Source organism: Paramisgurnus dabryanus, chromosome 1 (genome assembly GCF_030506205.2).
Source record: "Paramisgurnus dabryanus chromosome 1, PD_genome_1.1, whole genome shotgun sequence".
Taxonomy (NCBI): domain Eukaryota; kingdom Metazoa; phylum Chordata; class Actinopteri; order Cypriniformes; family Cobitidae; genus Paramisgurnus; species Paramisgurnus dabryanus.
Genome location: NC_133337.1, coordinates 211,531 through 228,079, shown reverse-complemented (window position 1 = coordinate 228,079; position 16,549 = coordinate 211,531). Strand labels below are relative to the sequence as shown.

At 37.9% G+C, this 16,549-nt stretch overlaps 1 protein-coding gene across 3 annotated transcripts in view; it reads right to left on the bottom strand.

Moving 5' to 3' along the window:
• The window catches only part of srgap1b (SLIT-ROBO Rho GTPase activating protein 1b), a 97,929-nt gene that overhangs the window by 35,841 nt on the left and 45,539 nt on the right, over positions 1 to 16,549 (bottom strand). The window lies entirely within an intron of this gene.

Sequence of the window (16,549 nt, the reverse complement as noted above, 5' to 3'; positions counted from 1 at the left end):
CGTCTGAAGGTCTTAAGGGACAGATTTATATGTAATTCATATCCACATTGTTTCATTAAGTAAACAGCCATGTAATTTAACTCAATTATTAAGTATTATTACCTTTACTTGAGCATGCAATGCTGGGTGGTGATCCCGCAAGTGCTGCATTAGATTTGACGTATTTGCACCTTTCGCAGAAACTTTTTTGCGGCATGTTTTGCAAATCGGTGATCCGTCGTCTTCAATGACGCCCTGGTCATTTTTCGTGTAGCCAAAATGCGCCCACACTGCCGATTTCAGGCGTTTCTTTGGAGGAAATAAAGTTTCGTTGTTTGGTCCATCTGCCATGTTGATGCTCGTCTGTACTCTGTATTCTCCGCGTCTCCGATAAGCACGGCACTTTAAGCTGCAGCAGCACCACTGGTGTAACTTTGTTTTGGGTTCGTGCAGTACAACTTGCAAAAGTTCCGTTCCGGCCCCGGCAACAAAGACGCACGGTGTAAAGGAGCCTTTACGATTACTTAACCGTGACGTTTTAAACCGCGGTTAATAGTAAAACCGGTTAATCGCTGCATCCCTAGTTGTGTACACGGTTCCCTTTATTCCTCAAAAGATCCAAATTAATCTTCCTTTCTTTAGACCCCTTTGGATAAGAAAGAGCTTTTGCTACATCGACCTCATTTTTATGAACTTGGGCCAAGTGTCTTGCCATTTTGCAGAATGGTTTGTAACAATAAAAGCAATAATGCTTTTTGTTGTACATTCTTTGGCCATATGCAGTCTTTTTCAGTTTCATTACAGAAACCTCACTACTGCAGTCATTATCTGAATGAGTCATTGTCTCCTTAACTTCAAGTGGGGAACATTCCTTGTCTGCATTCATGGAAGATGAGGAAGAATCAACATTGTCACCTAATGGCACATTGGTAGATGAGGGACTGGACAAAGGCTGTGGAAGGCTGTCTTCAGATTCTTCACAACTGCTCTCTGATTCAGGCACATACTCGTCTTCACTGTTGTCAATGCTGCTAATTGAGTCATCTGAAGTGGAACTGATCCCTAATGATTTCTTGGTAAGCTGTAAATAAATAACATAGTTTAAGTTTAAAATAATTAAACTGGATCTCTTTATGTAGAGTCCATTGTGAGTTCAGAGTTTATTTATATAATTCAAATAAAAGCAGCCTATAAAATTTACAATAAAACAGTTTGTACCTTCATTTTTTTTACAAACCTAGGGCCCCATACAATGCAATGCTAGTGTTTTTTGCTGGTTTCAGACAAAGTTATCATTTTCACGTCCAGCGCCACAGTGTTTAAATAGAACAATAGAAATCTCTTGCGCCCATGGATGTGCTGGTCTGAAAACGAGGTGTGTTCAGGCACATTGTTGGTGCATTGTTATTTTGATAAAACTAAAATAGGCTACACCATTGACCAACTAAAACCTGGTCTAAAGTCAATGGCGCAATATTGACTTTGTTATTTAACGAGTGGGTTAGTAATATTCATAAACGAGACGAAAACACGGATTTTCTTTTGCTGTGGCGCACGGCGACACTTTGGTAACACTTAGCTTAGCTCAGTTCATTCAATGGTACCAAACAGAGATGAAGTTAGAAATGACAAACACATCAACGTTTTCCCTATTTAAAACGAGTAGTTATACAACCTTCTAGTGCTTCGACTTGGCGCAGTAAAACTCTCGCTCTCCTTATGAAAGGGAGAAGGGGAGCAAATTTTTCAGGCGTGACTTTTTACTGCGCCAAGTCGAAGTACTCCCAAAAAAGCTATTCCGCCATACGTTATAGTTATCCTTTTTAACCCGCTTAAAAAAGCACAAGGTTTTATTTTGTGCCACCATACTAGGTTGTATAACTACTCGTTTTAAATAGGGAAAACGTTGATGTGTTTGGTCATTTCTAACTTCATCTCTGTTTGGTACCAGTGAATGGAATGAACTCGGCTAAGCTAAGTGCTATCAAAGTGTCACCGCACGCAACAGCAATTAAGTGCACGCACTAAGATGATAGAGGGATGTATCAACTCTTCTTAGATAAGGTAATAACATAGTTTAATAAGACAAAAAGATGGAGTATCCCTTTAATGATAAATATGTGTGTGAAACCTAGAAATGCAATGATGCCATAGCCACAAGTCTAAAGTTGTAAAGATGTTTCATGTTTGAGGTCATTCTTGCAAGGGTTTTCGGAAGAATAGTGCCTTTTCTAAGTGCCAGTCAGCCCAAACATAGAAGTCTTTTGTTTACATGCATACACGTTCGTTCTTATTACTTATCCTTATGTTAGCATATAAAATGCAGTTTCCACACCAGGAAATAAAAGGTCACACAAAGATCTTTGGATTCGTTATCTAATTGGCTACACATACTGTCTATCAATATTTTCCATGAAGTCATTGGAGGAACAAGCGAGTCAGATGACATCACAATATTTGACAGCGCTGTTTGGATATTATGTATTATACTCCCACCTACTTTGTAAAACAAAGTTTGAACGCAGGTTTAAACGCGAGTGTAAGCTTATATACAGTGTTACGATGTAAATAGTCCTCAGATTGGATATTATATTCTATTACAAGACGTTCATGCGAAATCTGATGTAAACAATAGACAATAAATCTATATTTCACGAATTATACGCATTTGTGGACAAAAATGGTAATTGGATGTAGTCTATAAGATGGTTTTAAAGAGTAATTCACACATCTGAAACAGACTGGATTCAATTCGCGATCGTTATACCAACACAAAGGTAAGAAGTCCCGTTTATATTTTGCATGTTGTCATCTGGATTTCTGTCACAAAATACTACATTTACGATGCTAGAGCATCTGTATCTCAAAACAGAGACCATACACTGATGCTAAACCCGTAGACCTTTTAAACGATGTATAGTAATGTTAATATTATTAATGTTTGTAGACAGTAGGCTATATAGATATTTTTAGCAGCGTTAAAAAAAACTGACATCATCCCGCCCCCGAGCTAGTGCGCGTCGAGAGGTTAAGGGAATGGGAGATGAGACTCTCATTGGTTTATTGAACATTACGCCCAAAACACACCCATTACTCATTAAGGGAATAGGAACAATCCTTTTAGACTGTGTGCCAGGCGTATAACCATTTTTTCCCATTGTTAAACTAGCAAAAGTGGATTCCGACACGCCTTAAGTGCACTTGTGCCATGCCCTTTAGACCATGTGTTTAGATAGTTAAAATAGAGCCCTATAGTTATAAACACAAGGCTCGTCTGGAAGGAAAATGGGAAGGAGTTCCTCTTTAACATTGCGCACAAGCAGATCAGTTTACTCACTAGAAAAGCATTTACGAACACTTGAAGGCGTATGGTGGGCGGAGCTAAAGAGTTACGAGTATGCGCAGCATTTGGAAACTAATCTTACACTGTGACGTCGATGGAAACAAACTTAAAAACTATTTTTTAAATAACCATGGCTTACAGTCAGATGCAGCCTTACATATTTGATCCAGAATCGGATACCGATTCAGTAATTGATCAACAGGAACAACAGCAGCAACAATGGCAGCAGGACGTCTCTATCTAATCGTTGTTTGTTTATCCGCTATTTTAAGCAACGTAAATCTCGATGTGTTTGCATCCACTGTTGTCTCAACAAAGGGAAAACTAAATAATATTTTCTTCTCCTTACATCCAAAGACACACTTCTTTTGTCGAACTATCTTGATAAAACAAAGTTGTTGCGTGCTGTGCAGTGATACCGGTGACTTCTACTTGACTGACCAATACTACTGCACATTACATAATAAATGTGTTACATTTATTATTTGTTGAGGAATTATATATAAAAATGTATTAGACTTTTTGACTAATCAATAGTTGCAGCTCTGAATACAACAGATACTGTAGACTAAATGTAGACTTAAGATAAAATGATCAGCACACACGAGTGTGGGAAACTTACAAATACACTGTCAGTCCTCTTTAGGTCTGGGACATCACAGGCTCCTGGTGATACAGAAGAACTGGGCAACTCTAGGATTTCTGTATCTGCATCACTGTCTGTGTCCTGGACAAAGAGATAAATATAATCAAATGTATTTTTATCCAGCAATGTTCCATCTCTGACTAAGTTTTCACCTAGCAAATACTGGATAAGAGCAGTGTAGAAATTAACAACACCAACGTAACAAAGCTAATGTTTAAAATTTAGCACATATCAAGCAATGTTTTTTTTTATATATATATATATATATATATATATATATATATATATATATATATATATATATATATATATATATATATATATATATATATATATATATATATATATATATATAAATTAAACTTAAAGTGATTGAGCTTACTGAATCGCATGCTACTGTCAAAGGGACTTTTCACACCTAGTCACTTCATGAGTTTTCTCTAGGGATGCTCCGATCAGGATTTTTGTCTCCTAAAAGTACTGAAAATATGAGCAAAGGGTTGTAAAAATGCTCGCGCTACGTAAAAAATGTCTTTAATTGCAGCCGCATTCAGGATCCTTTTGATGACAAAAGTAAACAGAAAGATCGGTTTATGAGATCGGCAGATTTAGCGAGCACCGATCGAGTCATTTAATGCCATTATTGGCCGATACCGATCGGCGGCCGATCGATCGGAGCATCCCTAGTTTTCTCTGATCGGATAGCTATCTGATTTTTTCAAACTCTTCCATTTACATTTGGCCTCATAAATGCGTCTTGGCAAAATGGATAACAATCTGATCTTCTACTAAAAAACGCAAAAACACTATTTATTACTCCTAATAAACAGATTGCGCTTTACAGAGCAGCAAAAGTTTTAATTCTTGGTTTAATATCGAGTTTGTTTAAAATGTAGAAACCTAAAGGCAACTGTTCAGATGTAAGAGCCACAAAAGCTGATATTAGTCACGTAAGGATATTTATATATGTAAAATGACTACAAAGAAAAATAAAATCCTGCACAAATAAATACACGTGGATGAGACAAAATCCACTCGGGCCTCAAAATCCTCTCCCAAATGTATCTCCTACAAATGAATGCAACATTATCATCTACATGATCCTCAAGGACATGACATCTTAAAGCCAATTTATACTTTTGCGTCGGGGTTACGCCGTAGGGAACGCCAGACGCTACGCACGTAAGCAACGCCGTCATGAGCATTTATACTTCTGCGTTTGTGTTGCTCTGCAGTTACACCGCCGAAATGCGTAGGAGGAAACACAATGCATTCACGCCGACCAATCACAGATCTTGCGGTCCGCGTCGTTTCGACGTGTAGTTACATTTTTGAGGAGGTGCACGTCAGGTTCTGCGAAAACTACGGCGACAGGGTTCGCGTCTATGCGTATGTTACGGCGTACCTATAACGCGCACCTAACGCAAAAGTATAAATTGGCCTTTAGACATACACAGTCTTTGCACCGAAGTACATGAAATTGGCTATACAAGTCATTGCTATTTAATGTTTTAATTTTGAGGTTGACTTTTTTGTACTAAATATATAAAATATATTAAAATGACTTGCACTGGCAATTTCATTGTAAATTAAAAACAACAAAAAATTAACAGTACATTAATTGGGCACAGTTTTATGTACACTGAGTAAACTAACAAGATATACAAACTCCCCTACTGCTAAATTGGGGAAGGAGACCACAAGAAACTCTTGAGTACAAGTTACTTCTTCTGAAACAGGCTTACCCCGCTGTCTCTGGTTTAACAAACCTCCCGTTTTGAAACGGAAAACTCAAAGAGTTTCCCTCATTTCAGGGTTAACATACTTAGTTTTCACCACCTTTCTGAAACGGGCTCCCAGTCTTTTTATGATTGGATAGCTATCCAACCAGAGAAAACGCATGAATTGACCAGATGTTAATATCCTCATAAAGCCAAACCAAATTGATGTGTGTTTTATGGTGCATGTTGGCTATGTTGTCTCTGGCGACATTATGACAAATACTCACCGCAGATTTCTTTGTAGACAGTGACTTTTTGCCAAATGGCTTGGTAACATCTGAAGGTATTGAACTGTCCATATTTCCCTTTGAATCCAGCTGATCAGATTGACAGAAAGTGTCATAAATTATTGCCTTTTTAAACACACCTATTACCTTTGTATTTTTAAAACACACAAATTTACCAAGGATCGTTTTCTACACATCAATTTTAAGTCAAGTATGTCCTGCTGGAGGGGAGATGGGACCTGGTCATCTGGGTCCTGGTGAGGCATGATGGTGCCAACACTTGATGTTTCCATTGCCTGAAATAAGTTCATTTAATTTATAACTGCAGTCAAAAAAAAATTTTTCTTTCACTTTACTTTGCAGCCTCACTTGCTTTAAAAAGTGAATAGGGCATGCAATATGTGATTTTATATGAATATTAAAAGTGCCCATATTATGAAAAACTCACTTTTTCTGGGTTTTGGGGTGTTATTTTGTGTCTCTGGTGCTTCCACACACATACAAACTTGGAAAAAAATCCATCCATGCTGTTTTGAGTGAGATACAGGTTTCTGAATGTCCTCTGCCTTGAGTCTCAGATTGCACAAGTTCAAACTCAGCTCCGAAGTGACGTAACTAGCCGTTTCGTCAAATTCCGTTTACTAATAGTGCTTTGCCAAACTAAAAGTGTTTTGCCAAACTAAGCGTGACTGGGCCTTACTGACCTGGCTTTTCTGACAGGGCTAACGTACCCCCAAGTCTCTTCTTTACGGTCCGGACCTCCCGCTAGCTTCTAGCAATTAGCACGCGGTCCTCAAGCAGTATATATCCCCCGCCGGGTCTAAATTTCTGTCATTTGCAAAAATAATGCGTTTGAAAATGTTTTATAACGGGAATATGTTAGCATTGTCCAGGGAAAACGAGTGTATTGTTGAGACTGATACATCATAATTTACTCTGGAATCATTATGTGTCATGAGTTTCTTCTCCTGTAATGTACTTTTTAGTGATACTTTTTTGCTTGATTTGTCTGTTGGCAACATAAACCGTTAATATTAATATATAAAAATAATAACACAGTATTGTACTGCTCACAATATCACTGAGCACGCACACATGACCTTAGTAGTGGGGCGTGATCAAAGGAGCAGCAGCTCATAAATATGTAATGACCACCTCAAAACGGCACAATCTGAACTGCCCTGAAACAGAGGCTACTAGAGATGGGTAACAATCTTTTCCTACAAGCTATTACAAGCAAACAACTTTTGAAACATGCTTTATGGAACTCATACACCTATATAACTTGTGGAAAAGCAGTCATAATATGGGCACTTTAATTTTCTGTCTTGGCAAATATGTAGGTTTTGTACATATGTTCACATAATCATAAAAACTAAATGTTTTACATAAACAAAACATGCAACGATTAAGGCTACTTCAATTTGCATGCATGAAAAAAAATCACCTTTTCTCTAGCTGATTGTCTCCTGGCACATTCACCATGATGCTTTCTCAGTCTTGTGATGCGACGTTCAAACCTGCTGATCCTTTTGTTGACTTTATTTGGGCTGTTTAAAATAAAATCAACATCTTTACACATGTACAGTTATGTACAATACAGTTACATCTACAAAACTCTTGTTTACATGTATGCACAGACCAACCGTGACCAACCATAAACATAACATTTTTGCCACTAAACTGCACTGCATGCATCACAATGTTATTATTATTATTTTCTACTTTGGCACATAACTGCTGGCTATTATTTTCAGCAGGGATATCAAAACAAAGGTGAGAAGTCCTGTTATTTAGCATGTTGTTATCCGCAATTCTGTCTCAAAATACTGTATTTATGATCCTATAACATCTGAATATCTCAACAGAGACCATTTACTGAAGCGAAACACTTAGACATTTTAAACAATGTATTTTTGCTAATATTATAAACGTTTGTAACGTAGTCTATATGGTAGGCCTAAACAGTGTAAAAACGGTGACGCAGACGAACTAACATTAGTCCACATCAAGAAGTTTTTAACTAAAATAACCATCTCTAGTTTAAAGTTTTCAATTATGAACAATAGACTCACACAACACTTGAAATATTTATGATTATTTTCCATGCGCTATGACATAATAGGCTTGTTCGACTTCCTACGGTGCCGCTAGAACTGACAGGCGGATGACCTTAAAGTGCCACGAGAGCGAGACGAAATTACACTTCGTATGATTTCTCAAATCGTTCTCGCGGTACTTTGACGTCATCCGGCTGTCGGTTCTTGCAGCGCCGCATGAAGTCGAACAAGCCTAATGTTGACAATCAGAACACACGTGACGTTCGGTTATTGATTTCAAACAAGCATATTATTAAGAGTTAACATAAATCAATTTCATATTTATGTGAAGACGATTTACATTCGTTAAGCTATCATTCTATCTATCATTATAATGAGCACGCTTGCCAACACGCTTGCTAATTGCTAATTACCTAAAGCTTTAATTTAATCTGTTTAATTGATCTACCTCATCATATTACTACTATAAAATTTACCATGGTTTCGATAACATTTCTTACCTTTTTTTGTCCATGATGCTCCCATCAAAAAGAAATATTCCGGGGAGATGTTTCGTCTTTCCAAGTTCTGATCAAAATTAAACTAAAATGGAGGTCGCACCTGCGTGACTGCATGAGAGTGAATGGGGGAGGGGTGCTGTTGTCATCCCCTATTGGCTATCGCAGGGGGTGGGGTGGTTGTGATGGGGACTTGATATGTCAGGTGAACACACAGTTCAGGAAATTTCCATTAGGCTTATAAGCCCTTCTGATATTATCAGAGGTTTTGAAAAAAAAAAATGAAATATTGACTTATTTTTTAGATTTAATTACATTTTGCATCTTTATAAATCAAAATTAAAAATGAACAGATTAATGTAAAAAAGTCAATTTAAAGTTATCTTTTGTCTAATTGTTTCTCCCACACATTACTCTCAAACCATGATAATACTTTATTTTAAAACTGAAATGGGCATAGAGTGCTGCAGGGATGATGTATTTTTGCAGGCTATTTGAATGTGAACTAATCTTAAAATAAAGAAAATGCTTAATGCATCAAGACCATGATATTGAAAGACTAATCTGTAACATTATTAATAAAGCAGCCTTCTATATTGACAAACAGATCAGGCCTAATATGATGCATTGTGCTTAACACACTTAATGTGCCTTAATGCATTAAGACTGGCATTTAAAGATTCAGTATAGTCTAGCCTACACCTTGTTAATAAAGCATACTATACAGACATGCCTATGCAGGCATTTAAGCCTACATTAAGCCATGTAAAGCGTTTTAGAATGAAAACCAGATGGATAACAACACTTGACATATCACACCATGTCATTATTTATTTAACAAAAATAAACCAAGGGAAAAAAGACATGAGACAAGTTATGACACTGTTAAAAGATGAATTAAGAGTCTGACAGTAGTATTCAGGCTCTGCTAATCAAATGCCTGTGATTAAGGATTGCCAGGGGAAATCCTCTACTGGAAAAAAACTTGACAGCATGGCTAACGTTTGCAAAGCTGCATGTGAACAAACACCTCACAACAAATGCAACACATGCTTGTTCACCCTGCTGAAAAAAACAGAATCAAACCAGCATGGACCAGCATGGGAATTATGCTGGTCTATGCTGGTTTAGCTGGTGGTCACCAGCATACCAGCACCAAAACACAACATATGCTGGTATGCTAATGCTGGTTTAGCTGGTGCTAATGCTGGTTTAGCTGGTGCTAATGCTGGTGCTGGTTGGATGCTGGTTTAGCTGGTGTTCACTAGCAAACCAGCACCAAAACACAACATATGCTGGTCTTGCTGGTATGCTGTTTTTGTCAGCAGGGCAATAAACCCTTTTCCAGCTCACGTGATCAAATAGCCTGCGCGTGCATTTTGGCGACGAAAGTGGTATTGTTCCCCATTGGTTCTAACGTGTTAGCAACTCAGAAAGTTTATCAAAATGGTTTCCCAGCATCAAAATGTCTGGTTGTTGCGTTTGGTTGCACTAATATAATAACTAATATAGGCTACGTATATATGTATCTGGCCACTTTATATTTGGCCATCTGCTAACATCTTCTATCCACTCCACTATAGTATACGGATCAGGTAGCTGTGTTAAAAAAGTTGATAAGTCAATGTTTTAAAATAACTTTCTCTGTCTGTGTTGCTTCAGTGCTGATTCTTGCCATACTTCCGTTGCCAAAATGTGCGCGCATACGTTGCCACGTCATCATTGTGTACAAACAGTAAAAGGGTCTATAGGCACATGACCTGGGCACCTCACAGTGATTGAGTCGACCATGTGCTCTGCACATTTTGTATATCTCTTTTATTTGACAGACAGTTCAGTTCATGGAGATCTCTTCTAATTAGCTGATGATTTGAATCAGGTGTGTTTAATAAGGGAGACATAAAAAATGTGCAGAGCAGTGGGCTTCCAGGAATAACGTTAAGAACCACTGGTATGACCATTTTGCAAGATGTAAACAACACGGGGTCAGAAGCACTTTCTGTTTCAGTTTTTTAACACTACATAAACGTTGGGATAAAATACAACCAACAGAACATATAGAACTGAATTAAAAAAGTTAAAAATCATCTTTAAAATGTTTTTTATATGTGAAATAAAGAAAACAGTTACAAACTGAAACAGGAAGTGTTTCTGGACCAGTGTTGTTTACATCTTGGAAAATGGTCTATATTAAACCATCCTAGAGTCCAATGTGAGGACATCCATTTGACAGCTAAAGCTTAGCCACAACTGGGTCATGCAACAGGATAATGATACAAGCACAGAATCATATCTACAACAAAATGTCGGAAAAGAAAATAATAAAGTGGTTGCAACAGTCCAGTCATTGTCCAGACCTCATCCTGACTGAAATCATGTGCATAAACAAAAGCTCCACCAACCTCAATGAACTGGACATTGCAATGTTGTAAAGAAGAACCAAAACCTCCAAACAATGTGAGAGACTGATACAGTCATACAGAAAATTATTACTTAAAGGGATAGTTCAGCCAAAAATGAAAATTCTGTCATCATTTACTCACTCTCATGTTGTTATAAACCTGTATAAATGTGTTTGTTCTCATGAACACAAAGGAAGATTTTATGAGGAATGTTTGTAATCAAACTGTTTGTGAGCCTCGTTCATTTCTATAGTAGGACAAATAATACTATGGAAATGATTGGACTCACAAACAGTTTGATTACAAACATTCCTCATAATATCTTCCTTTGTGTTCATGAGAACAAACACATTTATACAGGTTTATAACAACATGAGAGTGATTAAATGATGACAGAATTTTCATTTTTGGCTGAACTATCTTTAAGCAGCTAAGAAGACGTTACCAGCATTAGCACCAGCTAAATCAGCACCAAACCAGCATTAGCATCAGCATTCCATGCTGGTCATACCAGCAAGACACAGCATATGTTGTGTTTTGGTACTAATTCCCATGCTGGTCCATGCTGGTTTGATCGTGGATTTTTCAGCAGGGTTTCCTTGCATATTCTTATTTATGTGACACCCAGTCGGGCCAGTGGTTCAGATTTTCTCTTGCCCTGCCAAAATTCTTACTGGCCCCAATAAAAAAATCTGTGTCACATATTTCAAAAGAATAATTCAAAAATAATTAATTGTATACATATACAACAGACACGTTCCAACGAAAAAAAGGCTCCCAACTTTTCTGCTTTACCTGTAAACTGACAGCAAATTGTGCAAAATATTGCATTGTTTCTTTTGTCGGGTTTTACCCAAGTAGATGTCTGCTTCAAAGATGTTAAATAATATACATTGATGAAAATATATTTTAGTGACTGAGGGTGAAGTACTGGTTCGATCGGGCAAGTGACAATACTTTTTACTGTCCCGAACGCCTCTCATGCTTGCCCCGGGCCACCGGGCAGTCCTTTATGTTGAGCCCTGCCTTGTTTAACAACATCAAAGACAAAAAACCAGTGGCTTCTCTTCCGAGGGGCGCAAATTCAAAATATGTGTTCAGAATGTGTTACATGTGTTGCTTGTCATTCCGAAATATGTGTTCGTTTTGTCATGTGAACCTATGTGCATCATGCGTCTTGTCAAAATATGTCCCTTCTGCACATGCGTCGAGACGCTCACGTTCACACAATTCTCACAAGACACTAACTTAACCCCTGCTGAAAAAAACAGCATCAAACCAGCATGGACCAGCATGGGATTTATGCTGGTTTAGCTGGTGGTCACAGCATACCAGCACCAAAACACAACATATGCTGGTATGACCAGCATGGGATGCTGGTGCTAATGCTGGTTTAGCTGGTGCTAATGCTGGTAGTGATGCTGGTTTGATGCTGGTTTAGCTGGTGTTCACTAGCAAACCAGCACCAAAACACAACATATGCTGGTATGCTGGTTTTTTAGCAGGGACAGTAAACTTTGATTATATATTAAGCGAGTATCTGGCAAACGCGAGCGTCTCTTTTATCATAAACCCTTTAGACCCTTTTTTATAACTTCCGGTCTCTGTTTGTTTAATGGTCTGACTAGTGTTTAAACTGAACTCTGGAACAATTACCTCATGGAAAATTACAAATGTTTTAGTTTCCTAAAGATAAGGGGAGATGACCCTTATCATTGATCACCGCTATGTGAAGAGCATTTTGGCAGCCAATCTGTAATCAACCATGTTTTTATTTATGGTTACGTGTAGTAAAGATTTTTTTGGTGTATTGATTACTATAATCAAAACTATGCTATGGTTTAACTACAGTAACCATATATTTTCTTTTGTTTTTAAGTGTAGTAAAACCATGGTTACATTTCCTAAAGGACACATTATATACATTAATTTTAAACAGTAACATTAGCTCAATGTAGTTTTTGATACGCTTTAGCTCTGCTAAGGGTAATCTATTTGTTGTGTATTTTGCTTGTTATCAGAAATAATCTACTCTAAAAGGTCACTGATGTTATTGATTCTTTGTAGAAGTTTACTGGCAGTTACGTTGGTTCCACAAAAGTCATTTGTTTATGTTGTTACTGCAGTTCTTACAGTATTTTTCAAGTTGTATTCTTCAAATACAATGGCATAATGTTGTAAAGATGCCTTCACACGACATCAACACCTCCGTGCAGCTGTGGTTGTACAGTAAATTATCATTGGTTGTATTCAAACTGAACAATATACTGTTCTACCGAATATCTAGCAGTAAGTGTATCGACATAAAAACAGTGTTTAAACTCATTGTTTACTTCATTATATTTCTCTCCAGGGAAAAGTCAGTATGCATGGGTCAGAGGTTTTTTATAAATCACACATTTTGAATAGGAAGAAGTGTACACCTCTTTCAGGGCAAGTTTTGTGCATATGCAATGATTATAAATTAGGCCAAAGACTATTTTTACTACACCCTGATACACAACACCATAGAATTTAATAGGATGTCTTAACTTTTTCACACAACTGTATGTTGGGTTAGGCTATTTTCAATTTGAACATATAGTCTATAGCAACTTATAAACTTGGACAATTTCAAAAGTCACTGTCATTTAGAAGTTGTCTTTATTCATAAAATAAAAGCAATAGGATGGGGGAAAATAATTCAAAAAATTAGAAAGAAAACTAGATAGGGTAAAAGTTTGTTAACACACTTTATGTTGGCTATATAAGAAACCAGAACCAGGAAATAAATATAAAATCCACGGAACCATCTGTTTTACTAATTAGGTTTCTTAAACATATTAGTTTTTGTTTATATTACTTTTTATATTATTTTTAAGTAATGTGTTAAATGTCTACTTTGTTCATAGACAGACTGGCAGACAGACAGACAGACTGACCCAGGTCTGAAATCAGAGATGATAAAGATCCCAGAAGAGACACCAAATATATTACATTTGGATATATTTAAACATATCAGAACATATAGCAGAAAATAGATAAATGATTAAGGAAATCAATTACGTGTAAAAAAAAAATTATAATATGTAAAGAATAATTCATAAAAATAAATAATATGAATAAAGACATCATCATAAACATTGACCATTTTGGATTTAATGTTAAAAAAGTCTCTTTAAATCTGTCTGAAACGATTTTGTAATAAAAAAACCACACACACTTGTTCCAGTATTGACCACAGGGGGCGCACTCTGATACACAGTTTATACACACACACAATATTGTTTCTGTGAAACCGACCCCATGAGAACCTAAGGGAATTTTCAGGGAAACACTGCCAGACATGTTAAAGTGGCCATTTCTATTCATTTCAATGGGTGTGCCGGTGGGGACCTCGAATCAGGTCCCCACCGTTCAGGAGGTCCCCACGGGTTTGGTGTGCAAACAGGTCCAAGTCCACATCGGGATATAAAAACAAGTACACACACACACACACACACACACACACACACACACACATTATATATATTTCTATTGAAATATTTTCTATTAATTTCTCAAATATAAGTTACCTTTTAAAAACATAGTAGCCTAATCATGGTAAAGGTACTGTTTGGCCATCGTAAAATGAACACAGGGTTAGTGTTTGGTTGGCCAGTGAGAGGTTTACTTTTGTGCAGTAAAAAGCTCAAAAGAACAATTGCCTTTCGTTGTCTGGACTCTTATTTGTGTTTTTGTAATCATTATAGTAGAAACACAACAAGGGACACGCGTGATAAACTTATCAATGTTTGTTTATAGTCGCGGCCATTACCTCACGTGTTGATCATGAAAGCAGTGAATGTGTGCACATGCGAGTGATCCTGTGTTTAATAAACTTGCTGTGCGGAGATATATGCTTAGGGGTTGTGTACACCAAAACTTTTACGCCCGCGGCCGGCGCATGTTTTCAATTGTTTCCAAGGGAAGCTCGGCGTTTTTCAAATAAGCCAGCAGCTAGCGGGTTTTTTCCGTGCTGAAAACCGGCACTCAGTGGTTTTTCCGCGCTCGGCGCGGAGCGTCGAGAGTTGAAAGAGATTCAACTTTGGGAGAAAAGCTCCGCTCGTCAATGTTAGTTATCACACGGCCGCCCAATCACAGTGGAGGAGGGGCGGGACATTACCACAGCAACCAACCGGCTCGCAGCTGAAGTATCACAGCTACCAAAGCGCTCAGCTGAAGAAAGCTGGCACTCATCTGAAAAACAGCTGGCATTCGGCAACCTCAAGGCGTTTTCAGCCGCGTTTAAAAGTTTTGGTGTGTCCAGCCCCTTAGAGGCAACTAAGGATTGTACTGTTTGCAATAGCATATTTTATAAGAATACCAAAAAGCGCGTTGAGTTTCCTGACTCGTGTGTTTGTGTATGTACGTTCCCATCGCGTGATGTGTTTGACGGAAGAACAAAGAAAACACTCGTGTCTGGAGATACTGACACACATACGCAAGTAAATAAGGATTTAGATGTCATGTTTGATGCACTCGGATGTCATGTTTGATGCAGACGGTACCTCTCCTCCTTCTCATACAGTTTACACCGAATGACAATATCTGTTTTCGATCTCACTTACATCATTTAAAAGTAGACATTCCAAGCATTATCCCAGATAGCAAAAAATATCCGCATGGCTTCTATATGCCGCCAGCCCCAAGCTGTCGGCTATAGGTGCGTCCCGCTGGCGGGGATGAAACTTTTGCCGCTGAATACGTCACTCTCATTTGTTGCGAGATGCCGCCAGCATGCAGCCGGCGGACCGACTGCTTAATTTATGCAAAAGCGGCTACCGCGGCGGTCCGCCGTCAGACCTGTTTGCGATAACGCCCTTATGACGCTTACTGCCGCCAGAGCACCGCCGGTGGTCCGCCGACTCATTGCTATTTTTTGCTATCTGGGATGTAGACATTTATCTTTTGTTTCTATGTAGTATTCGTTAAGTTACAGTTAATTAAATAAAAAGAGAACATAACCCGCATCATGCTTATTTTCTTAATTTTGCAAAAAGCACAACATTCTGTTTTTATTGGGAATGGACAGAAAAAAATAGACACTTTAACGTTTTAAATGATGTATAAATCATATCTGTATGTCAAAAATGAGCAGAGTAATTTAAGTCTCTTTGCGGAGTGATTGAAAAATAAAGAGTTTGCGGCGCCCGCGCCGCAGTCGACCCCAGTGCGTTAATAAATTACATGTTCTGTAATAATTTTACATTTAAAGCAAAATATTAAACATCACAAACGCGCGTATCCAGAGCACATGATCTTCTGCAACGCCCAAACGCATGAAACAGACACTCCCATCTCTGGAATAGCCTGAGAATTTTTATCCCGTCCAAATCGGTACATAAAATCACAGACGTCCTGGGGGACACGTTGAAACTCAAACGTCGTTTGGAAAACTAATCCTGTCCGAATAGTGCTAATGATGGGGAGATAAGGGGGGGGGGGGACTTGTGGGGCAGTGTCTATGTGAGCTCCATTAATACAAATACATATTTTGTATCATTTTTAATTAACCAACACCTAATACAGTATATGGTTTAGATTTCAAACAAGGGGTCCCCCATAAAATTTCATGAGGAAAACACAAAGCAAA